Source organism: Dermacentor silvarum, chromosome 1, assembly GCF_013339745.2.
Source record: "Dermacentor silvarum isolate Dsil-2018 chromosome 1, BIME_Dsil_1.4, whole genome shotgun sequence".
In the NCBI taxonomy this organism is placed as follows: domain Eukaryota; kingdom Metazoa; phylum Arthropoda; class Arachnida; order Ixodida; family Ixodidae; genus Dermacentor; species Dermacentor silvarum.
In genome coordinates this window covers 522,856-542,285 of record NC_051154.1, presented here as the reverse complement: position 1 = coordinate 542,285, position 19,430 = coordinate 522,856, and the positions used below count along the sequence as shown (strand labels likewise).

Below are 19,430 nucleotides of genomic sequence, written 5' to 3'. Positions count from 1 at the left end.
GCGTAACGGCAATGCGCGAATTGCGCAATAAATCCGCAACCAGCTTGTAGCCACCCAACCTCCGAAAACGGGCAGCCATGGGCAGCGCGCCTAAGCTTTCGCACTCGTATCTCGGAGGCCATAACTTATCACCATGCGCACTTTTCACGTTTGTAGACAGGGTAGGGCCGATTGCATGCGGACGGACGTATACGTCGGCGGAATAAAAAAAAATCACAGCATATCCACGAGGTGAATGATGATGATGGGGCGAAGCTCCGGAGGGATCATTGGTAAACCGTGAATACTCCGAGTAATTCGCCCAGTATATGATCAAGTAAACACGTGAGAAACAGTGTGTGTATATATACAATACGTTTTATTTTCTTAGACGCTTCTTCTTAGATGCTTGGTTTGCGGAGTCCCTTCATTACCACGGCTTTGTGGTCCGTGAAATGAAGGGATAACGGTTGGATAACGCCGCTGCTTCGCGTTCGCGAACGCCTGAGTCTTCGCGCCGCAGCCGTGCAGCTTCTGCCTCTCGTTCTCGCACTACGGGGTCTTCGCGCCGCCGCCGCGCTGCCTGTCGTGAAGCCGCGGCCTCGTGGGCTCTCACCGCGGGATTCTGCCTGCGAGCGCGCGCCGCCGCCGCCTTCCGTGCTCTCCGCTCCGCAGCCTTGTCTTCCATCCGGCGACTCCGAGCGAAAGAGAAAGCGCGCCAAGAGCGAGCACCTTTTATTATAACACCCCCTAGCGGTAACCCGTCGCACTGCATTGTAGCGCGCCGCCGCCGCCTTCCGCGCTCTCCGCTCCGCAGCCTTGTCTTCCATCCGGCGACTCCGAGCGAAAGAGAAAGCGCGCCAAGAGCGAGCACCTTTTATTATAACACCCCCTAGCGGTAACCCGTCGCACTGCATTGTAGCGCGCCGCCGCCGCCTTCCGCGCTCTCCGCTCCGCAGCCTTGTCTTCCATCCGGCGACTCCGAGCGAAAGAGAAAGCGCGCCAAGAGCGAGCACCTTTTATTACAACACCCCTAGCGGTAACCCGTCGCACTACATTGTAGGTTTTCTCATGATGATGATGATGATTTGTGGCTAATGAACCCTTTGTAACGGGTGGACTCAATATATTAGTGTCCTAGCCAAAAAGAAAAAAAAGAAAAAGGAAAAAAAAACACAATCTATACCACATAGTCAGGAGCTATATCACACCCGGCACCGTTCGCGATTGTTTTACCGCTCTCCACCACCGCTCTAGGCGAGCTTTAGTTGTGGCTACGACCTCGAAGCAGCGGCCACCTTCAGCGTCGAGAAATCCGAGGGCCTGCGGCATGGTGGTGCCCTCTTTTGGGGTGGGAGACAACTTCGCACAGTTAAGGAGCCAGATGCTCCGCCGTCTCCCGCTCGCTACCGCATACCCTGCACACAGCGGCCTGCACCTCGGGGGCGCAGTCAAACCGGCTGCTGTAGTCAAGAGTTCGGAGTGCGCCCGCACGCGCCTCGAATAGGAGGGCGCTGCCACCACTGTTGTCGTAGATCGGCTCCGGTGTGATGGTCCCCTTGTTGTCGCAGTACAGGCGGAGCGTCGTCTTCGAGGCCATAGCCGATTTCCACAGCTCTCGCTCTGTCTCACGCACATGGTCTTGAACTCCTTTAGCCGTCTCACACCTGGCTCCTCCGGTTTCCGAATAGTTCAAGAGGCCATATTTTCGCCTCAGGAACTGGACACGCGCCCTTCATTGTGTCTGGATGCCTTTAAGGTAGACGTACCGAAACACCCTGCGCGCCCACCTACCGTCATCCATGTTGCGCAGACGGCACTCAAACGCAATTTTGCTCTTGGCCTCTCGAGCCTCGAAGGAGGACCAGCCGACATCGCCCTGGATGGCCTCTACGGCAACTCGGCCATGGCAGCCCAGGGCCAGGCGGCCTACCTCTCGCTGCCCACGTTCTAGCCAATCACGGGTTGGTGCCGTCAGGCATATGGTTGAGTTCGCGAAGGTCAGTCCAGGCACATGCACTGACTTCCGCAGCTCGCGCACCATTAGATATCGGCTACAGCCCCACAGGCATTGTCGGCGCAGTATGCGACTGGCCCGCTGTGCCGAATGTCTCAGGTGCGCCTCGTGTTCCGCGTTGACACCATCTGAGGCACTAAGCACTACACCAAGATAGCGGTACTCTTCCGCTGCCGGGAGCCTCTCGCCATCTGGGAGCACCATAGTCGGATTTTCCCGGTCCCCAGAGAACTGTACTACCGCCGACTTCCTCGAATTGAAGGCTAGGCCCAAGGTGCCAAGGTGTTTGGCTGATGTTTCAACCAGCTGCTGCATTTGGGGTTCATTTTCGGCCAGTAGCACAAGGTCGTCCGCAAAAACAAGGCCAGGAATCGTCCAAGTTGTTGGGGTGCTGTCAAACGAGAAGTTGAGTGTGAACCCCACGTCCAAATTTAGGAGGGCGTGCTCAAGACTCGCTGTATATAACATATACAGCAATGGGGAGAGGGGACAGCCCTGCTTCAGGCCTCTCTTTACCTCCACTGGTCGGGCGCGCGTCTCCCCAAAGCGGGTTTCAATGGTGTTGCCAGTGTAGAGTCGGCGAAGTAGGTCGATCCACACGGGCGGCATGCCGAGGTCATCCATGCGAGATAGGAGGAGGTTATGCGGCACGCTGTCGTAGGCTTTGGCTACGTCCAGGAAACAGGCGAGTAAACCTCGCGATTCCTTGCGCGCAATCTCAATGCACTGCATGAGCACAAATAAGTTGTCCTCGACCCGCCGTTTCTGCCGAAAGCCATTTTGCAGCTCCGTGAGTGTCCCGCTCTTCTCCGCCCACGCGTTCATCCAGCTTTTGATGACCTGCATGAAGATTCGGTAGAGCACACTGGTGACCATGAGTGGCCTATAGTCTTGTAGTTGGGCACTGCGTCCTCCCTTCTTAGGTATCAGGCATACTCTACCGCGGAGCCAGTCTTCAGGAACAGGGTCGCCTGCAACAATGCCGGTGAAAATTGAGGCCATGGTTTCTCGTGCTCGCTGCCCAAGTTGTTTCACGAGACCAGGGGAAATCTCGTCAAGCCCTTTGGCGCTGTGGGACCCAATGTGAGCTATGGCCCGGTCTATCGCAATGCGTGTCACCCTCCACTCACAATCCGCTGGGGTGCTGTCCCTCTCCCGCTCTTTGTCACGAGGCACAATCGATCTTACCTGTTGTACTGGTATCGGACTATTGTATAGCTGTTGCATGTAGGCCGTGAGATGTTCCTCAGCGTCTGTAACCTCTTCGCCTGCTGCATCGCGGAGAATAGGGCGAGGGGCCTCGCGGTCAAGCGAAGAGATGTACGCCCAGAATTTTTGTGGTCCGTTGCGGCCAGCTTCCGTAATAGTCCGCAATTGCTTCTGGTTACTTTCGGTGATCTTCCTCTGTACCATTTGTTGCATGTCTTTCTTGCGTTTTAAGAATTCCTGCCACGCCTTGTGACATTCTTCGGTCGAGAGAGACCTCACCGCGTTGCGATGTGCGCGATTCGCCGCGCGTCGCGCCTCGAGGGCCGTTTTCACCTGCTGGTCCCACCAGGCCTTGCGTTTAGTGCCACCGCGGGAGTGGACTCGCTTCTCGTAACGACGCATAGTGCGATGCAGCTCATCGATGAACTCGGCGTATGTGGTTTGTCGCATGTGTATACCACTCTTCTCAAAATCACCCGACACTCTCTCAAAGGACGTTGCCGGCAGATACTGTCTGACTGACTTGCGACGATCTGTCCGGTGGACTCGATGGGCGGAGGCAGAGAATGTCAGGGCGATGCGGTTGTGGTCGCTGCCCAAACTAAACTGTCCGCTCTCGTCCACGTGTACTCTTGTCATATGGGCTGTCAAGTTTGGCGACGTGAGGGCATAGTCGATGCAGGAGCGGCTATTTCTAGCACTCCATGTAGTTTCGCCTATGCAGTCGGGGCGGAGGTTGGCGACTTCAAGGGAGAGCCTTTCGGCTAGCTGCAGCATCAGCCCACCGTTACGGTCTTGGTAACCATCGATAAGTTGGACATGCCCGTTAAAGTCCCCCATCACCAGAACCTCCCTATTGGAACCCCAACGTCCAACGTCTTCAGTGATACACTGGATGATGTCCTGATTTTCAACATTTTGCCCTCGATCAACGCTCAGGTATAACACCGCCACGATCACGGGCATGCCCAAGATAGAGCCCGCCAACCACATGTGTTCATTGCACGGGCCTTCTAGCTTCGTCCAGATGTTGCCCGCGTCGCTGCGCCATAGGATACCTACTCCTCCTCCCTTACGAGCCCCTTGAACTCTATTGCACCTGGCCCATTGCCATTTTAGGTCTACCGGTGGTTCCTCGAGTCCAAGTAGATGGGTCTCTGCGACAGCGTACAGCAACATCTCCTCGGCATCGAGCATCTGATATAGCTCCTCCCATTTGCTACGCTTTCTTGCCCCGTGCATATTGAGGAAGCCAACCTTTGCGATTGCCCTGTTTTTCCTGCGGCGGCGGCGGCGGCGGCGGCGGCGGCGGCAGGCCTTTAGTTTTGGATATTTGCAAGCCTGAGGTGGTGCCTGACCATATCTCTGATCGCATTGTATATGTCTGGAGGACCCATATGATGGCTCCACGCTTGTGCTGTGGGCCACGATTGGAAGACTGTTGCGAGTGGGGGTGTATGGTTGTGGAATTCTTCCCTCGTCGGAGCTGGTGGCAGGTTCATCACCCTTGGCTCCTGGGCCGTTGTGGCTGCATGATTCGGGAGAAACGGTATCTGCGCAGTGAGGCGCCCGACGTGGAAACTATACGAAAAACTAGCGCCATCTAGTGACATTATATACACTTATATGTAGAAAGATCGACACTTAGGCCATCTAGTGAACACTTCATAAAACTACAGGTGGCTACATACTACATCGGAGGAAGGAGAGACCCACGCCCTAAGGAGCTTCGCCCCTAGAAAAAAAAAAACTTGTCGCAGTTTTGCCCGAAAGGCGAAGCATCGATTGCGATAGCAAATTAGTAGAGCGCTATTCGGAGTAGGGATAGTAGTTTTATCGGCTGCATAAACTTGGACACGTTGTCTTACTAACTGAATTAACAATCGTGGTGTCAGCGCGCACAAGCAAACATGAATAGATCATACTGAATGACCGCAGCCAACGACTGTCAAAACGCTGGCAGCAAGCGCAAGTTCGCGCGGTCTATCGCTTCAACGGAAACTGACCGGCAAGTGCAGAGCCCATACAAAGGTCAGAGCCGTGTGGAGATAAGAGACGGTGCGGGCGACCGCCGGGCAGAAAAGTTGTTGGCAGAGGAGAAGCTGCCCCCCCCCCCTCCCCCCCCCCTCTTTCCGTTTCTTGCTTTCGCGTGGGAGATTGAGTGGTAAGATACGCCTTTGGCGCTAGGGTGCCTCGATACCAGCGCCGCCGTTCAGGGTGGTGCCAACCTTTGACCGCCCCCGCGCCGCCGCTTTCTCGCTGCGACGCCATATTGTGTCACAGCGAGCCGTTGCGATTGCTTGGTGCCGGTGCTGAGTTCGAGGCACAGTGTGCGCGGATGCTTCGCGGACGCTTCTACTTGCTAGACAGTGTTCAGCCGCATGACTGACATGCTATCAAGTGCATCGTGTCGACATGACGGGCTGTTGTGTTCCCAAGTGCGCCGGATCGACGCGTAAAGGACTGCGTTGTTTTCGCTTCCCCCGGGACCCAGAGCGACGGAAGAGATGGGAAGCCCAAGTAAAGCGCGATCACTGGAAGGCAACGGATAACTCCTGCATTTGCGAGGTAAGTGTCAAGAATGTTTAGACTACCGCACCGTGTTTTTCATTTAAATAAGAAAGTATTCTCTGATCCTCGCTCACGTACCTACGTTCGCTCACGAACTAAGTAAGCACTGCACCGATGCTGTCTGAGTAGCGTATGGTTTGCGAGCGCGCGTCGCATAGGCTTTTTTCGTTTTGATGGGCGCAGTCTGTACCCTTATTTTAAGGACTGACGAAGATGCTTAGCCGCGAAATAGTCTTACATTAGCTACGAATCGTCACGTAAGCCACCTATTTTCCTTTTTCACGGGAAGCACACATCGTGTGTGTCTCTTGTTTCTTTCTTTTTTTTTTTTTTTTTCTTTTTTCGGTACTGGTTATTTGGGACTAAAGAACGCAGTGCTTCGTCTGGGGAGAGCGGCTGTTTTGTACGTGGTAAGCGAAACATTGTGATTTTCTCTGATTTCTCAGGAGATATCTTGCGGACATCAGGGTGTTACGTTACATAGCTGATTTTTTAGACTTGTACATATTTGTAGCGTGGTGATCGTAAGCCGATGGTCATTCGTGCTCATTCCCGATCGTAGTGGGTACTGTGGAGGTCTTTAATTGCCTGTGCACGGTATGCCCAGGTGTAGTAGAGTTAAGGGGCATCATGGGACCAAAATGTTTCGGCGCTTTCTGGCATGGTGTCTGTTGTAGCCTGTGCATTTCTTCGAAACGTGTGAAGCGAGGTAATACAGCATTGCTTCTGCTAAAATTTATTTTTAAGCACTGTAATGGGTTCTCTGTATTTACAAGGCAACTTTTCATATCAATAATCACTTTTGTTGTTTTACCTGTACTTAGAAACACTTTGAAGAGGACCAGTACGAGGGAAATGGACAGGATGGGCGCCGTCTGTTAAAGTCAACAGCCCTACATCATCATGGACTATATTTTCGAAGTGAAAAACATTGCTAATCTGTATTTGACTGTCTTAGTTTCATTTACGGCTTTCGTACGTGATATGTATGCAGTGTTGTTTATTTTTTCAATGTAGTTATCAGTGTTCTAATGGTTATTTATGAAATGTTCTGTACTCGCCATCGATGTGTTTGGCTGATGCGACGTATTCGATGGTAGCTGATGTATGTATTCTGGCTGGATATCTGGCTGGATATCTTGATTAATATTACCCGCGGTTGCGTTTTCTTGTTTGCATTCTTGTTTTCGATTTATATTGTGTGTAATAAGGTTGATGTACTCACTTGAACCCCCCCCCCCCCCCCATGTAATGAATAAATAAAAAAAAAACTCTCTCTATCCCGAATTGTGTGTCGAGCCTACCTTGCGAATTAATTTTTTTATCTCGTCTTTCAACATAACCTTCAGGCGCCACACAGTACATATAATTTTTCATGTACATATCTCTTTCATGATTGATTGTACTAGACATTATAAGTAAATGTATTTTGTGCATCGTTTGATTTCTTGTGTGTACTACGCAAGATTGACACAGACAAGTTACGTTACATTTTCTCTACAGCACTAACTAAACCTTATTTTCACATCGCAGTTATTTTTACACCAGCTTAATCCTGTCAGCACACAGTTTTGTGGGCAAGAAAAGCAAAAATTGCGCGTAGATATCGTCAAATAATTGCAACGAACGCGAAGAGCACGCGCAACGCAAGGGAAACTAACCGCCGTGAGCGAGTGGCTGGCTACGGTAAAGGAGGCGTGACGTGTAAACCAAAATACAACAGCGAAAAAGAAAATCTTCCACACACAGGGGGTCGCAAACCTTATATACCAAGCATCGAAGCGCAAAAAAAAAATTAGTGCGTATTTTAAACATACACACGGCATATTAAATGTGATTGAATTAGGCAACTTGGGGCATGTTCCCGGCGCCATACATTTACGTCTTCGACCTTCGACGAGTTAACGGCTATTGGTTATAAAGATATGCAGGTGGGACACCGATAAAAAAATCCTCATCAAGTCAAAGCACTTGGAAGCGCGCCGCGTGTAACACTTTATGAACGCAAGCGTAGCTGAGTCTCAGCTCGTGTGACACAATATGGCGGCGCCAGCGGGGTTGTCTCCACCCTGGACGGCGGCGCTGGGCATCGAGGCACCCTATTTGGCGCCGGAGCACAGCGCCGCCTCGCCTCCCTCCCTGCCATACCATAACGGCCTTTCGCGGGACGGTCGCGTTTGCTTTCCGCCGTGCGTTCGCCCTCCGTGATAGCGCGCGTCCCCCGCGCGCTTTCGCTCGCGCATACGGCGCGCGGTGCGCCCTTGAAATCTATACGGAACCTCACGGCGACGCCGACGGCAGAAATCCGGTTGAAGTGTCCATATAATTGCTATCGCAATAATAAATATGTGGAGCACCAGAAATGCGCGCCGCAAAAGAGCAAAAACGGCGCTAGCGTCCAAAAACGAAGCGGCGCAGTCCGCATCGCTAGGGTCCTCAGCGGCAATCGTACGCGATACGTGACTGGCAGCAACGCCGGAACGCTTCGAGTCTAATTGTGCCCTCAAAGCCTTTATTCTAGTGTTAATCGCCGCGCGTAACGCCGTGTTGGCCAGAGTGTACTACAATATGGTCGAGTGGGACGAGCGGCTGGTGTGGTGGTGGTGGTGAAAAACTTTTATTTGTACGACAAAACGTACGAGGAGGTATGCTCGGGACGACCCTGAAGAGGCCGCCCCTTACAAACACTAGGTGGAGTCCCTAGTACGGGACCCCAGTGGCAGTAGCCGCCGCCTGGGCGCGCTTAACCAGGGCCTTTTGGGCCCGTAGGTCTGAGCAGCCAAGCAGGGCAGCCTCCCAGTCCTCCCGGGTAGGGCTGGGTAAGGGGGAAAAGGCAGGGTTGGATGGGCAAGCCCACACCATGTGGTAGAGGTCCGAAGACTTGGCGGCGCATGCTTTGTAGTGAGGCGCCCGACGTGGAAAAATACTGGGGCGGCGCTGCGGTCGAAGTGGATTGGGCCGCATCAAGGTCGCGCCGTTGGAAACTGCTGGCGATACTGCTCGGCAGGGTCATTCGTACTACTTCGCGCGCTGGTATTTGCGTTCAGACCGATCAAATGGGGTTCATAATTGCATATGACATGTATTTATGCCTTAAGAATAAATTCCTTTCCTTTCTCTTCTTTATTAATTTTTAATTATTTTCTAATGCCGCTCGGTGATTGCGCGTGCATTGCGGCCGCAGTGTCGGCTTTCATTCTACTATGTTCTTGTACGGTTCCCTTTGGAGAAAAAATATTTGTCTCGTTCTTCAAGCAGCATGTATCTCTCGTGTGTATTGTTGCGCATATAGTTTTCTATCAGTAGGTCTTGCAAAACGCAGACGAAGCAACATATGTAACCTTCCTGCTTGCCGCTTCAAACAATTGTAAAGCATATCTGCCCCATCCGGTGCCTTGTACTTAGATTTACGGGAAGCATTGGTATAGATTTTTAAAAAAAGAGTAAACTGCAGTGCAACATTCCATTCAAGTTTCCGCCTTTCTCGCGTAACAGAATGCGGAGTAATTGGTACTGGGTCATTTATTGCAGTCGGACCTCGAGCGCCGAAAACGGTTTTAGGTAGCCATACGTGGAATTTTTTTTCCAGTCGATACTTCAAAAAAGAAAAAAACAACAAAGAAAGAAAGGCTGCGCGGTAGCCTAATTAGTGCCTATATCGTGGATATGGCGTTGCGCTGCTAAACTGGAGCTCGCGCGGGTTCAATCCAGGTCGCGGAATGCGGGTGGAACGAAATGGAAAAAGGCTCGTGTACTTCTATTTAGGTGCACGTTAAAGAACCCCAGGTGGCAAAAACTAAACCGGGTGCCTCATAATCATATCGTGGTTTTGCCACGTAAAACTCAAGAATTTGCTTATATTAAAAAAGGAAAAAGCTGGTGGCTGCGTTCTTCGGCTTATTTCTAGGGATGTAAACAACATCAATTATTCTCGAGTCTGATTTCCGAGCAAAACATGTTATGCTTATCCTATATTTCATGCGTAAATGTAATGCCGTTCCCAAATGTATGACCGCTCATGCTCTGCAGCCTGTATATTATAAACGGCTGCGTTCAGTTATCCGGTGCACTATCATAACGACCATAATGAAACAATTGAAGGAACGGCATGTCCCACATACACGTAGAGATATGTGCAGATCTGTTGCGTTCGTTGAAGAAGATAAGTGTGGTACCACATGGGGCACTCAGTTTTAATGGGTTGCAAACATAGTGAGACTGTCAAAAATTCTTGCCTGAATCAAGTTACCAGATGTACAGGCTGCCCCAAAACGGGGCGTTTATATTGAATGAGAGCTAGGAACTTGTTGAGCAGGACTTATTAACACCCGTCCGTTAATTCTCTCGGGAACTGCGCCTCTGCGCAACAGCCACGACTCTCCGGCAGCACAAATCATTCGGAATGCACTTGCATGCAGTCACTCACCCTTGAGATTTCAATAGTGCTGTTATGCGTTACATTCGAACGGAAATGACTATTCGGCGTCGTACAGTATATCAATAACACTTGCACGCACGCACACACATCTTTCTTCTTTCGGGGGTTTTACGTGCCAAAACCAGTTCTGATTATGAGGCACGCCGTAGTGGAGGGGGCTCCGGAGTAATTTTGACCACCTGGGGTTCTTTAACGTGCACTACAACGCAAGCACACGGGCGTTTTTGCATTTCGCCTCCATCGAAATGCGACCGTCGAGGCCGGGATTCGATCCCGCGACTTCGTGCTCAGCAGCGCAACGCCTTAGCTGACTGAGCCACCCCGGCGGGTCCACACACACACACACACACACACACATACACATTATATATATATATATATATATATATATATATATATATATATAGGGGAGTTCTCACTTTTTCAATTATTGCATTTCGCATACCTGTTATTTTTTCCCTTACATATATATATCGTAAATATATATGTCTATGTACCCTTTGATTTCATTACCTAGAAATACATTGGTCATTCTTCGCGCCACCCAGTTAATAAACCTGGTTTATTTCACTCTAATATTGTTTTCTTCGATCATTGTCCCTGATGAATATCCACCAAGAAGAAGCGCGTGCAAAATGACACGATATCAATAATAAAATTTTCTTACGCAGCCTTCATGGTGCGGAGATACCAGTTACCTTTAGAGGACAGTGGTAAAAACAGCAGTTCACCTGGCTAAAACTACATTTGGCACCGGCCGTAAAGAGTCATGGGCGCACCGAAGTAACTAAACCATTAAAAAAATGTACTGCACAGAGGTTCTGCGAGAAAAACTGGGCGTCCGCCAGCGTCCGCGTAGCGAACGCGCGCTGGCTAGCAGACGACGCGCTTGACTACGACAGCAAAATTGAAGACGTCGCTTTGTAAAATCTATGCCTCAAATATATATGTTTGGCAAAATGGTGGAAACATAAAATTGCAGTTGAAATAAAGCGCTACTTTAAGAGCGTACTATGCGCAATCGGCCTCGGCGCCCGCAGCGAAAGTACGTTGAATATGCCGCGGAGCGTGTCTCCGCCTTAATCCAGTTCACTCGCAGCGCCCTCGCACTATTTTTCCACACGCGGCGCCTCATCGGCAGAGCGCCGTTCGGCCCACTCGACCATTGTCTAGTATACTCTAGTGTTGGCGGTTAGCCGCATGCCTTCACCAGTGCGTAGTCGCCATCTATGGTCGTGTCGATAGCCACCACAGTTTCGTCCGCAGCGGTTGCAGCAAACAGTAGTTTCGTTTTGACTCGGTGCGCGCGTCGGCTGCGTACCTTCGCCGTCCATGATCGCGTCGATAGCGAACGCGGTTTCATGTGCACTTGTTTTAGCAAACGGTAGTTTCGTTTTGACTTGGGTGCGTGCGTCGACCGCCTGCCTTCTGAAACGCAAGGTCGCCGTCCATGATCGCGTTGATAACGGCCGCGGTTTCGTCCGCAGCGGTTGCGGCAAGCAGTAGTTTCGCTTTGACTCAGTGCAAAGCTGTAGAAGATGAAGAGCACCGGCTACATCGCGATGGACGGACAATTTGTTGGCGACCAGCTCACTAGCGAAAAAATAATAGGGATGTGCGCGCAGTAGTGAAAAGCGTCTCAGATGAAGAACCGCGCCGCGGCCGCGCTGCGCAGGATTTCGCGAGACCTTTGCCGCTACTACCTCTAATCAGTCATGAGATGAGAATTTCAGCTTCCGCACTGCCCTTGTGCGAAATAGAAGCAAGACTTGCTGATTAATTCAGTAAATAAAAGCGTGTTGACGTAGTAAGGATTCACTTGTTTTCTTGATACCCTGGAAAATTGGCCATTCGGTTAATTAGGACATTTTAATTCGGGGGGGGGGGGGTTCCTTGACGCTTCATGGAGCTTAGCAGGGTTCCCTGGAACGAACATGCTTGAGAACCCCTGACTTATACAATAGTCACATTAAATACAGAGAACATTCCCCATTTATGCATACAGAGTCTCATAATCTTTGCACAAAATTTTAACAATATAATTGAAAATCGAAACGCTGAAATGGTCATACATATGCCCAGAAATATTAATAGTAATAATAAGCAAACATGCACCATCTACAAGCGAGGACATAAAATCACATTTCAAGAAAATATTTCCGCAGCTCAACTTTGGTATATCCTATTGTATGTTTATACGTGTTTACAACATGGGGAAGGTTATAAGACAACATTTTTAATTTATAATTAGTGCGAAAAGCTGGTATATTTTATGTATTAATAGTTTTTGTGTATGTTAGCACGACGCATGTCCAGTGACTGGATCTGCCACTGCTTTGGCCCTCGCTTGTTTTAGTTGTACATCCCGAGCCTAAATCATCACTGGTGATCATCAATGAAAAAGAAGAACAATTCTGCGTTCCAAGATCGCCTGCACGTATTAAGAACTGCTGCATTTACAAAAAGGGAGGCGCAGGGGTAACTCATGCGGGAAATGTTAGTTTGTACAGTCTTAATTAAGTAAAATTTTTTGCCACTTTATCCGGAAAACAGAAACTCCCTGAAACGCACATTTTGCGCGTAGAAGGGACGCTCCGAAAATGAACACTATCTTGAAGCGGGACAAACGAGACACCCACGACACATGTTGTGTTTGTCCCAGTCCTCGTTTCTCGCGCTGTTTCCACTAAGATGCGATTAGCCTAGTGTAATGTACCCTTTGGCAATGAACACTCCTATCCTAGTGTGGAACAATGAAAAAAAGTGCAGGCTTGCAAAACTGCATTTACCCCTCAGCAGCGCACGCCTTGAAAACGCCGCGCCTGAATGTGCTCTGCTATCCACTCGGGGCGCTCACATCGTGGAGAGCCAACATGGAGGCTCGTATCGACCGGCGTCCGCCCGCACCTCCGAACGGCTGACAACGACCAACTCGTGTGAGTATTTTTGAGCCAAGCGTTGCTGCATCTGCTCCTTGCTGCCACACGGTTTCGCAGGGCCTTCTTCGGTTACGTGCCGAAAGACGGCTAAAATGCTTCTGGCCTCAGCTCCCTGAAAAACGAGCAAAGCGTTAAACCGGGGCACATATCCATTCGGATCGCACTATTGTTCCCTGACGTGTTATCCCCTAACTTGCCTATATGTGGCACTCGGTACGCACTTGGTGAGTTATAGGTGCTGACAGGCGCAACTTGTGGTAAGCTCTATCCGGCTACATCATGAACCTTACATCTGGGGTGCCTCAAGCTGGGGTCGCTTTTGTTCATTATTTTCATAAATGACGTAGCAGAAATCATCGGTGATACTCAAGTTAAACTTAGAATGTATGCAGACGACAAAGTCGTCTACAACACCATCTCTGATGCTCATGATCAGGTTGCGCTGAATAATGTTTTTTTTTTTATTGTTTTGTAACAAGAGTGAAACCTAGCAAACGTCTATTAACTTCAAAAAGACTGTAGCTATAACCTTTTCAAAACAAGAAACAGCCCCTTTCTTTTACTTATACTAATGACGGTGTCAGTCTAATACATGTCACGGAGTTTAAGTACCTCGCTGTAACTCTAACATGAAATTTAAAATGGCGCAAGCACGTTGAAATAATCTGCAATAAGGCTCGTCGAAAACTTTGGTATCTCCAACGCACGTTAAGCAGCTCGACAAGAGAATGCAAATTGACAGCGTACAAAACTTTGGTCAAGCCCATACTTGAATATGCATCGGTTGCTTGGTCACCTCACCTCAAGCACGACATAGCTATGTTAGCATCTGTCCCCCCCCCCCCCCCCCAAAAAAAAAAAAAAAAAAAAAGCAATCAGGTTCATTTTTCGTTGCTATGACCGGCAATTCTCGCCTACTTCGTATGCGCACGTTTTAACGTTGCAATCTCTCGAACAACGGCGCACTTGTCATCGTGTTATCCTTCTGCATAAGATAGTTCACAACGGCTTGAGTGGTCTGGCGCCCATTTCTGTTGTTGCAGCTTCTGCACGCTGTACTCGACGATCTGATCCCCTGAACATTGTGCCCTTCAGGTCGAATCCTGATTGTTTCAGGTTTTCCTTCTTTCCGCGCACGGTGGATTTGTGGAATCAACTTGATGGGTCTCTGCGCAGACTCGGTACTGAGCATTATGAAAAAGATTTGCGTAATCATCTATTTTGTTAAGGATTTCTTGTATTTTGTTGAATTTTGTTGAATGTATTTTTAATTGTATTTTTTCATAATTCTGTACTCACTCCTGCTATGTCTCAGAAACTGAAACATCAATATTTGTAAACAAAAAAATAAAAAAAACTCACAAACCGTAGGAACCACCAAAGTGTAACCGGCGCCTTTTTATATGACTCAAAACATGGTCCCACTAAGGTAATGGCCGACTTGGAGACTAAAGTGGTCCCGCTCATATTCTTGGAAGCAGGTGGCTAACTTTTATATGTGTTGGAGCCACGCATTTTTAGGAAACCGTACTGGAAAACATTTATGTCGCTGATTTTCTGCTTTGCAAGGCATCTCCCATTTACTCCCGAGAAGTATTTCGGCTGCGCCAACACACCTTCCGACCTCTTCTGACGTCCCTCTAATTATATTTATGGTAGCTGAGCGCAAATTAATACACGGACACAAATGAACGAAGTGGACAAGGACAGGCGCTTTGTAATCTCTTACAAAGCGCCAGTCCTTGTCCACTTTCTTGTTTTGTATGCGTGCAATAGTTTGCGTTAAACTACCATATTTATAATGCAAGACCAACTAGCTCAAAGCTCAGTCCTCCTGAAGTTCTCTCTAAATTCGGTCGTGAGCCTCACACATTGCTTGGTACTTCCCGGATGGCACACGACGTGTTAGGTTTTCGAAGCAGGCAGCAAACGCACTGTGCCATTTCTGCCGTAATGGCGTAAAAATGAGCACGCATTTGTCAGACTGTTCCTTACACATAAAGCCCCCTTGCGCCTCCTGGTTTTCTCTTTGACTTTTATTTCCACAAACCAATTATTCTACTAGCTTATTACCGCAGAAGGTTTTTTTTTTTTTTTTTCGAGGTCTCCCGCAGACTTCTGTTTCATGAAAACTATGTCATCGCCCGACATGACTCAAGAGGAGATGGCACACATATAACGAGTCGGCGGATATGTATAGCCATCCGTACATACCCCTTCAGACGTACCGGTTGTCGGCAATGTTTGCTACAGAATCATGCAAAAAAGATCTACCTAAATATAATCACTGCAACAAATATGCTTCCTCAAGACGCATCATTCTTTTTCACCAAATTTATTTTCTTTGGCTTTTTCTTCCGTTATAAAGGTGAATATAGTTCTCATATTTAGGTTTTCTGGTGATTATGATAATGATTTAATGGCATATTCTTTGAAACGGGGTGGTGACAAATAGTCACCTAGTCTGCTTGATTTAATCAGGTATGCTATACATCTATTTATTTATTTACAGGATACTGCCGGCCTTAGTCTTAGGCAGGAGTGGACAGTGCAATATACAGATGAACAAAAAAATAATTATTACGTTACCTTTTAACGCGACAGTTTCAAAAACTGGAGGACGCTCAAGCTTCGCCTTTAAGAGGATTTGTGGAATCAACTTGATGGGTCTCTGCGCAGACTCGGTACTGAGCATTCTGAAAAAGATTTGCGTAATCATCTATTTTGTTAAGGATTTCTTGTATTTTGTTGAATTTTGTTGAATGTATTTTTAATTGTATTTTTTCATAATTCTGTACTCACTCCTGCTATGATCTTTGAATGCTACGCGATAGCATTCAAAGATCCCTGAATGTTTGTCAGGCCTCCTGGCAACTGCAGCTTTCTTTTTTCTCCACCTTCGCCTCGGCGCGCCGCTGTTGGCATGGTAGAAATGCTGGAAAAGTGGGTTTGTGTTTGAGTTTCGTCGTTACATAATTATGTTTTCTCGTACATTCAAATTACAATCCGACGCTATCATGTCTGTTGGTTGCGGTTAATCGTATTTTTACGATTTTTCTGACGGATTTTACTTTGAGAAATTCAGTTTTCTTCACTAACGCCTTGCGCCACGCGGAGGGTCTGTTTCATCGGAGAGCCAAAATCGTCCATGGTTCGGGATGATTTTCTCCGCCACCGATGCCGGCGCGCCTACGCCGACGCCGGATTGTCTGCGACACAAGGCCCTTAATGCTATCGCGTTAAAAATGAACAGCAACAAAAAGCATTACAAGAATTCAATACATTGAAGTAGACATATATTCCCTGAGCCGCACGAGCTGTACAGAGCATACTGATAGCAACGCGATATGGATAACAAGGGAGTAGAAAAGGAGTCGCATTCATACTGGTATGCTGAAAGACATCACGCATGTTCGGTCGGTTAAGCAGCAAGCGAACAAGGACTTGCGTATAATGTCACAAAACAATAAAACAACAATAAAATTAAAAAAAAAACAATATAGCGTCTAAATGCTATTCAGCATGTTGGAGAATGACTGGACGGTCGGGCATTCCGCTGTACTGGCGGTGAGCGCATTCCACTCACCTATCGTCCGAGGAAAAAACGAGGTTTTAAATACGTCTGTTCTGCATCACAATTCCTTTCATTTTTTTAAATGTTTTACATGTTTTTTTTTTTATCTAGCATTTTTGTTGTGATGCAGTGATTTGGGTTTGTTGGGTACCACATCGTGAGGCTTATAGCGCGTGAAAAGACAAGGAATACGTGACACACACAGGCGCTAACTTGCAACAGTCCTTATTACGAGCAAAGGACCCACACACTTTTTCGCCTACATCATCATACATGCGCTGTTTGCAAAAACCGTACACACCATTACGCAGGCAAGCTAACTCTTTGCATGAAATGGCAATTGTTAGTTTTGAAACACAGTTATCCCCGAGCCTATCAATCATTTCCGCTTCGATAATTTCGCGAGTTAATCTTCCTCGGGCTCTTCCCACGATGAAGCAGTCTGTATGCTGGAGCACACGTCGAGTGGTCACCATCATCCGCACCGGCAACAGCGCACTTGCAATGCCTGCAGTGTGCGTCAAGGAACCCAACCCCGCTTTTCTGCTACTATTACGTATCTACCTGGGCCAGCGTATAACTTGTACGTTCCCCACAAGGCAGCCCGTTTCGTCAGCGTCGCCCAGACGGCGACAGTGCTCGACACCGACGGTGGCGGGCAGACAAGCGTCCCAAATCGGGAGTGGGCATCCTTTGGTGTTGCCCCGAGGCAGCCCCTTTCATCGGCGTCGCCCAGACGGCGACAGCGCCCGACACCGGCCATGACGAGTTAACCGGATTGAGGCGAGGCCAACTTCCAGGAATTGCTACCGTGGGAGCGACAACGATCTCGGTTTTCCAGAAGACCGCGCAGTGGCAGCAAAAGACGAGCGCGAGGATACAACTGTAGAGGAGGAGTTGGGTGAACATGACAAACCCTCTGATTGGCCGCACCAAGACTAGTCTCCATTCCCCAGACTAGTCTCCTAGGGAAGACGAAGGGAGAAAAAGCGGAGACCGGTGGTGCAGCGAGAAGGGTGTTGACGTGACCTGATACGAACTGAGACGTTGAATGTGCTCCTGATGGAGTGGGCTTCCGTACCCGGAGCCAGTGTAAATAATGTAAATTAAATCAGTTTCTATATTTCCTACAACCGGTTCTACTCATCAATGGGCTTGGTGGATTCTTGCCCAAACACCACCTAAATCCGCTACAAACTGCTTGGCAGCGGTGAGATGAAGAAGGCAGTCCTCATGATCTGGGATCGGCGGACTTTGGCACCTTCGCAAGCTCGAGGAATGGCGTGGAGTCTTTGACGACTCGAGGAAACCGGAATGAAGAGCAGCAGAGGGTGGCAGGCCTCACGATCTGGGATCGGCGGATCTGGGAGACACGGCCTTCGCGAGCTCGAGGTAAACGGCGGACGGTAGAGCGACTTCTGTGGATCTGGGATCAGCAGAGCTCGTCTTCGTGGCTCAGGGAGGCACAACCGTTGCAGTAACGCCGTGGAGTCCTTGACGACTCGAGGAAACTTCAAGGAAGAGCAGCTGAAGGTGGCAGGCCTCACGATCTGGGATCGGCGGACCTGAGAACGTGGCTCCGGGAGACACGGCCTTCGCGAGCTCGAGGTAAACGGCGGACGGTAGAGCGGCTTCTGTGGATCTGGGATCGGCAGAACGCGTCTTCGTGGCTCAGGGAGGCACAGCCATTGCAGTAACGCCGTGGAGTCTTCGACGACTCGAGGAAACTTCAAGGAAGAGCAGCTGAAGGTGGCAGGCCTCACGATCTGGGATCGGCGGACCTGAGAACGTGGCTCCGGGAGACACGGCCTTCGCGAGCTCGAGGTAAACGGCGGACGGTAGAGCGACTTCTGTGGATCTGGGATCGGCAGAACGCGTCTTCGTGGCTCAGGGAGGCACAGCCATTGCAGTAACGCCGTGGAGTCTTCGACGACTCGAGGAAACTTCAAGGAAGAGCAGCTGAAGGTGGCAGGCCTCACGATCTGGGATCGGCGGACCTGAGAACGTGGCACCGGGAGACGCGGCCTTCACAAGCTCGAGGTATGGTGAGTGCTTGAGCGGCTACGTTCTGCCGGACGATTAGGACAGGGTTCTATCGGGCAATTATGGGGTAGGACGTTCTGGCGGGCTAGTTGGTTCATGGCTTTTAGACGTTTATAAACTGCGCAAAAAAAAAACGAAGACACAAGAAAGAAAACACACACGACACCACGAGCGCAGACTGCCAACTGTTTATTTCTGGGATAGCAAGCAGCATATATTTCATTCATGATCCTGAACACGTGCCCGCATTGTCATTGTCACATGTGCCGATAAACACAAAAAAACACACAAAAAATAATATATCTGCTGTGTAACCTTGTAAACAGGATTGCGACAGGCGATCACCAAACTAACCAAGAGCCGTTGTTGCTGCGTCATCAAATGAGGGAGAGAAAACTGTGAGCATGTGAACGAAACGAAAATGGCAGATGTCACTTAACAAATAACCAGGGTAAAGAAAGGTGTAAGATGAGGTGATAAATACGTTTGAATAAAAAAGAAAAAAAAGAAATATAATCAACAAATAATACATCAAACAACAAATGTAGAGGCGATGATGCGATAAAAGGCATGAAGGATAAAGAAAAAGCTTAATGAAAAAACCCGAGATGTAAAGATGAAGTCGACGAAAACTAAACGTGGCTATGAAAAGCATAAAAC

The 19,430-nt window shown here is 49.0% G+C and overlaps 1 protein-coding gene across 1 annotated transcript in view; it reads left to right on the top strand.

The window, feature by feature from the left end:
* Nucleotides 1-13,099: 13,099 nt before the first annotated feature.
* Nucleotides 13,100-19,430, top strand: part of LOC119449342 (prolactin-releasing peptide receptor) — a 73,230-nt gene continuing 66,899 nt past the window's right edge. Inside the window, exon 1 of the mRNA XM_037712510.2 lies at nucleotides 13,100-13,150. The gene's annotated coding sequence lies outside the window, so the exon portion shown is untranslated. The remainder of the gene's footprint in view (nucleotides 13,151-19,430) is intronic.